The sequence below is a fragment of the Netta rufina genome (assembly GCF_964035555.1).
Source record: "Netta rufina genome assembly, chromosome: 1".
NCBI classification, from domain to species: Eukaryota; Metazoa; Chordata; class Aves; order Anseriformes; family Anatidae; genus Netta; species Netta rufina.
In genome coordinates this window covers 42,303,190-42,310,337 of record NC_140123.1, presented here as the reverse complement: position 1 = coordinate 42,310,337, position 7,148 = coordinate 42,303,190, and the positions used below count along the sequence as shown (strand labels likewise).

The 7,148-nt window shown below is 34.6% G+C and overlaps 1 protein-coding gene across 4 annotated transcripts in view; it reads left to right on the top strand.

Moving 5' to 3' along the window:
* Nucleotides 1-7,148, top strand: part of DACH1 (dachshund family transcription factor 1) — a gene marked incomplete at both ends in the record, with an annotated part of 368,264 nt that overhangs the window by 83,898 nt on the left and 277,218 nt on the right. The window lies entirely within an intron of this gene.

The window sequence follows — 7,148 nt, the reverse complement described above, 5'->3', positions numbered from 1 at the left end:
TTTTTGTTTTTATACAAATGTCAGGCATGACTTGTTACTCTTTAAGTGGTTTTGTATTTTTTTTTATTTTTATTTTTTAGAGGTGAAGCATTTTCACATTAACTTTTTAAGGAGAAAGGAGACAGTTATGTTCTAATGTTAGGAAAATAGTTGATCTACTAATGTAACTCATATTTGTCTTTATACTTCACCTGTATATGAGGATTTAGCTGTAATATGCTATTTTATGAGGATAAAGTTCCACAATCTACAAATGCAACTTGTGGCATTTATTTTAATGAATGTAAAATCTTGGAAGCAATTTAGTGTGAAAAGCAAATGAAGTTTCAGTGCTCAATTTGTAGTTAAGAAAAATATCTAAAAGAGTAGATGAAGCTGAAAAACGTGATGATCTGAAATACTATTTTTTATCATTAGCTTACAACTTCATCTATTTGTCTGGAGATTACGTACTGGCAATTTTCATTGTGTCTGAAGTCTTAAGTCTAAACTTTGGTATATTGGCAAAAATAAAGAAAAATAACTATTCCTTCATTTGAAAATAGAACTATCACATCAATATTTTCAGTCTTAAGTGCTGTGTTCAGGTGTTATCAGTCAAGTTATGTTATTAGCATTTAAACTTTTTATTACTTACCCTGACACTATGACATTTAAAATATGTGGAAATTTGGAGATAAATAATATGGAGTGATTTAGAATTTTAGAGCTGTACTAAAAAGCGTTCTGATGCACTGAAGGGCATCTGTAAGTTACACATTGTTTATAGGTTCCTTGGTTTCTGATTAGAATCCAGGAGCCCAATGTTTTACAAGCGTTAGAGATGGAGCGGGAGAAAATAGTTTCAGAGAATATTGGTAATTAGATTTCAGCTGTGCAAGGAGGAGTCTTCGAAGTCTTTAGAAATTTAGGGGTCCACCCAAACAGGCAGCTTGCAGGATCAGTACTTCAGCCATTTGGTGGAATAATTCCTTGTTATTTGTATCTGCATTTTTGACTTCATTCAGTGGGATTCTTCTGCCTCTGAGGGCAGAGAAATAGGACTATCTAATATTCATATCTCAGCTCTAACTCACTTGTGACATTTGTTTCCTCATTTTGAAAGAAGTCAGAGAACAATAATAAAGATCTACTTTTTATATACTTCCTCCTTTTTCTTCCTTTGCTTCTCCGGTTATAGAATAAACAACCTGATTGAGTTTTGGTGCTTACATGTGTGACTGTCCATATAATTTAGAAAATGTTTGTAATGACTGCAACAAAAATTAGCACAACTGCTTTGTGCTGATAGTGGCAATAGAGAGTACACTGCTCTGTTAAGACTTCTACGTTTAGATCTTTCTTCTTGTCTGGGATACCCCCCAGACACAATAGTCCTCAGTCCAGCAGAATCCATGTATGGGATGCATATCTGCACTGGGGGAAGGATGTGGTCTCAGTTTTCTGTGGGGCAGAATAGGTGTAATATTTACACATCTTGCCAATATTGTATCCTTCTTCGAAGAAAACCTATGAATATACAGTTTATTCCAAGATTTAGCATAACTGGCATATCCATGCAGTTTACTGGGAATGGAAATTATGGAAATCATCCACTTAGATCCTCTTCATGGACTCTCCCTGATACAGCTCTTTGTCTGGTTCCCCTAGGCGTAGCACCCTGTTGAACCCGGAGAAAAGATAGGATGGACTGTCTTCATGAAATATTTCAGAGAAACATTAATGTGAGAAGCACTGTGAAGGTGTCCTCCCACAGTTGTTCCCCAGGAGCAGGGGGCCTGGCTAGAATCATGGGAAGGTTCTGCCACTTAAGTGTCTTGGGTGTTCAGTGTGATAAGAAACGATTTTCTGTTGCTTTTCACATGTGAGTAAAAGCAGTACACTTTCACAGTTAGTTTTTATAGTGACATTTCAATAACGAATATTTTCTTATTGGAATACCTATCCTTTGGGGATTTTATTTTGGGGACCTATTATGGAAGAAAACTAGTGTAACTGATTCTGAGAATCAAAGCATAGCATTATTTCAAAGACTTGCTGCGCAAAGTTTATTATTTGCATTGATTTTTGAGCGTGAATAATATTGCATATCATGAACTCTTTTAGAAGTACATGTATATATTTGATGGAAATAAAAATGCTTAGTGCTGTGATGTAAAACAATGGTGAAAAAACATCTCTATCTGTTTTGTTCTGGAGTTTCTGACAAACCTTTTAAGGGGATGTCAGTTCATATCTAAATACTCTTTTTTAAGAGTATTTTAAATACTCTTTTTTAAGAGTATTTAGAGTCTTCTTTAAATAAGTCTTTGGAGACTTCTTTAAATACAAGGAAAATAAACTTGAACTCATCTTTTATTGACAAATGTAGGCTCTGATGAATCACGTCATCTGACTTAAGTCCTTTTTTCCTGCCTTTCTAAAAACAAAATCATACTATTTGTACTTAATGCGGATACACACTGCACTCTGAATACTAAGTTGGATTGTATTTACAAATGTGAAAGAACCTGTGGTCCTTTCATGCATCAGGTTGTCATAGAAACTAATTAACTTTCATTTCTGTGTCAGGGCAAAGTAGTGTAATGCAGATGTAAATTGTGGTTCAGAAATTACAATGATGAAACTGTAGAGAAAAAGAAAACATCAGAATCTTCAGAATTCCAGCAGAACATAGGGAATGCAAAATACGTGATAGGAAGTTACAGTGTTAAATGCCTCATTTCACCAAGTCTTTTTGCATAATCTACTGCTTCAAAAGTGCTTAGAATGTTACTAAACTGACAAAACAGTATGTTTTATGTATATTACATTTGTGTATGTATGTGAAAATGTACGTGTCTAGGGAGTTAGTATATATGCACACGTAGCAGTAAAATTCTGATAAGAAATGGTGTATAAAATATAAGACGGCAATTACAGACTACTTAATGCTAGAAAAACTTTAAAAACTTGTATAACCTTTGCTTTCTGAAATGAATTGATTTCTTTCCAGTTAGTTTCTCTCTCTATGAGTTATAATTTTATGTGAAATGTGAATACATTAATATTTTAACTGTGAGAGGTATACTTTGACTGGCTTAAGTAGTAAAGGAATGTGATTACAAGATGATTTATTGGAAGTCATTAAAAATGATTTATTAAGAGAAAAATGTTGTGTTACTAAAGTTTTTTTTTTTTTTTTTCACCACTGAAGATGTGGTTATGCTATCATGTTGCCTTCTTTGGGATAGGTAAGCAGTCAGCAAAACATCAAGAAAGCATTTTGCTTTTTTGGCATGCATATACTCTAAAGACATGTAGCGAGCCTTATCCTTCATCCTTCTGGTTGTAATTTCACTCTTAATAGGCCCTAATCTTATTGCCAGCCTGCACCAGTCCACTTTCTGTGCTATTTGATCAGTTTTATGTGGTACTGCTGTTTGTGGGACTGCACTGATCCATTAGTAATGGCTCCAGATTAAAATCTCTCTCTTCTCACCCTCTTCCAGTTCCCCCCACCGCTGGCCTTAGAAAGAATGAGTTGGAGGGAAGGGAAGGAATGGGCCTTTGATGACTGTAAAATACATGGCTTTCTTTAGAATACATTTCTTAGATGAGGAACAAAAAGAAGAAACACAAATCCATAGCAGGGTGGGTGCACAATTTATACCTTAATGAATAGAAGACTTCTTGCTCTTGTGTGTTCTACCAACTTGAAGTATGAACTTGAAACAGAGTTGATAATATTGCACTTAGAAGAAAAAAGTAGAAAGGGGGATGTGTAATTATGCAATTTTCCTATAGTCAATTCCTTCATATAAGAGGAAAGGGGAAAATATTTTTATAAATGAGAATCATGTGAAAGCTAAAAACAGTCATAGAACTTGATTATTTTTCAATGAAGGCGAGAAATGTGGTAAATGAACACCCTACCACCAAAAAAAAAAAAAAAAAAAAAAAGTAGATGATATATTATCTCCTCCTGCTCGCTTTATTTTTTAAGTGGGACTTTTTGTTTTACCTTCTGGCTATGCTGCAGTTTCTTGTTTTTATGAATAGTTTTGTTTCATTGTTTTGAAGTCAGTGTACGTTTCTTTTGAAATATGATGTAGAATGAGATAGAGGAGAAACAAGTTATCTGTAAAGTATGTATTTTCCCTATCTTATTTCGTTGTGTGTGTATATATATATGTGTGTGTGTGTGCACGTCTATATTCAGTAAAGTCATTGGCAGCTCTCCAGTTGACTTCAGCAGGACAGGACATGGCAATATAATTAGGCATATATTATTAAATGGAGGACAAGATCTGTCACAAAAGAGTAATATGTCGTTTGTTGTAGATGTAGAAGAACAGTAATATGAAAAGAGACTTAAAGGAACAGAAGACTGGATCTGTTGAAATTTTATCAGCATGACAATCAAGTAATAGCTAATGGCACACATTGCTTCCAATCTAAATCTTGCTGAATTTGCTCTAATCCTGCCTGTCATTCCATAAATGAAATGGCATATACTCTTGTACCAGAGGCTCCCAAGTTCTTTGTCCATGTATATGGATACAAAAATAGTTTAATTCTTGTGCCAAGTACTAAGGGATTCCTGAAGCCAATCTGCTATTTGCACTTAATATATATGACTGTTTCCTGTTCCATAGGAAAACTTAACCTTCAAATCATTTTAGACCTTAGGTTCAAGGTCTGTAGCTGAAGCATCTGAACCACCTGGGACTACAACTCCAGAATTTAGGTTTATTTTGATTTTCAAAGGAGAATACCGAAACAAGTTTGTTACCATAACAAAGCTCTGGGGGGATTTCAAAGCCCTCAGACATCAAAAACGAGGAGGGAGAGAGAAATAAGTTTTATCTGTAAAGAAATCTGCATAACGGCAGCATGACAATCAGGAGATGAGGGCAGCAGTCTTCAACATCTCTGTCATAACAGTACTGCTTGCCATAAAATCTAACCAGCAAGGCGTTGGTTATATGTCAGAGAATATACAAGCCACATGGTCTCATACTGCATCTTTTTTTTTCTTTTTTTTTTTTTTTTTTCTCCTTTTTCCACCCTTCAGCAAATTAAGGGGATCTTCAGTAACCTTTGTTCTCCTTCCTGCTACCCACAGCAAATTAGATAGTTATGGGCTGACTTGATAACTACAAGGCATCCACAGGAAATTCACATTTCTATCAAACACAAGATTAATAAAAAAAAGTCCTTTTTAAGAACAATTGTGAGTGAATATGGTTTGATAGTGGGCATAAGCACTCAGTGGTATGTTGAATCTTCCCACAAGGCCATTTTACATAATTTATTAACAAGATCATTTTACTTTCTGATTTAAAAGATTTGTAACTATAAGCTCCTGTGTTTTCCCTGAACAAGTCACACAATGCACACAGTAGGCAAAGTGTTAAAGGGCTAGGAAAATATTATTTCATCACTCCTGTTCCATTAGAATTCACTTGGGTGGCTGAGAAAATGGTTTATGGATTAGAGAGAGAAGAACAAGCTAAAACATTTCATACCTTCATCTCTGATAAATTCCCCAAACTCATTCTTCGCATCTGAGCCATAAATAACAACCATGCTTTTTGCTAAAAAGAGCTTTTTTCCTGTACTAGGTCTTTTGTCTTGGAGATGAATGCTATAATAAATTTGAAGTCTTAGGGGGGGCATTGTTTGAACTATAACATTATGGTTTACAACTGTTGCTTCTATTATGAGGAGGATAAAAAGCGACTATGAAGCTTGATCTCTGTCATAGAAATAGATTAATATTTCAGCCTTCAGCTTGGGTCAAGTGTATGATTTTTCCCAAAAGCACCTTAGCAATTAATTATTATTCTGTTTGCATTTAAAATCTTATCCCCTTAACCACCTTTCAACCTTATACAGATGTTATGCTTACTTAATTCTCTCTCTATATATATGTATAGAGAGAGTTTTAAAAATATTCTATAAATCAACACATGTAGGAAAGTTTTAGAGGAAACATTTTCAGAAAACAAAGATTAATCAAAAGGCATGTATTTGTTAAAGTACTCCTTCCTTATAATTAGACAAATTTGTTTAAAAATTGAGATCAGACAATGACTTCAGTTGTGTTTCTCAGAAGATAAATGCAAACAGCTCAAATGTTTGCATTTATAAACAAATGAAGCATGCTTTTAACTATGAACAGAATCATGAAAATCCTCTAGCCTTAAGCTCTACCTTGCATGGTGTTTAGGCAAAATAGACAATCCCTGGGAAGGAAACGGTGTGCCTTGTCTTTGAGTTTCTGCTATGCTTTCCCTGTACAAACTGAACTGCTGGAATATTTTGCTTTGAATAACCTGGATTCTTTTTCCTATATCTAAGAAAACAGAACTTGGCGTGAAGATCCTACTTGACTACCTTGCTCAGCTAGGTAGTGGTAGTTCAGGGTGGTTATTCATAACACTTTGAAGTATCACTTTTTTTTGTCTATCAGGCTCACATTAACTAGTCTTTTTGTTTGGATTTAACCCTAGATTGATGTGAACTTGCAGTGTACCGATAACTAACTCTCATGGGATTGATTTTCATGAAATTGAGAGGTGAGCATTTCTGAGAAGCTCCTCTCAGAAGCTTCTCTCAGAAGTCCTTAGGTTGGTGTTGAAGAGGCTGAGGTTTAAACTAGAGACTGCAGACATACAGGCTGGAGGGATGAGGAATGCTACTTACATAATTTCATAATTTACATAAGGTATTTTTCAAAAGTGAAAGTTTTTAGTTGTGGCTTCTGAGATATTAAACCTCATCCCTTTTCCACCTACAGTATTGATTAGATGCAGCTCCACTATCACGTGCTGAACTCTGAACACATCTATGGGCACATTCAAGCATAGATCTACGGATATTCTTATCATTTGACCACTTAGAGAAACCCATATTTATATTCTATATTAATTTCTTAAGTACCTGAAAATGGTTTCCTTCAAAACTTGTCTACAAACATGAAAACAAATCATCACCAAGTAAGGAAAGAACACTTGACATAACCAAACCTGATACTAATATTATCTAAAGACACATAATTAGCTAAGAGCAGAATAAAGGGAATGACATGTGAAAAATGTAGTAACAATATATTTTAAGAAAAAATGGATTTTCCCGAGAGTTTGAAAGGAATTTAAAAATTG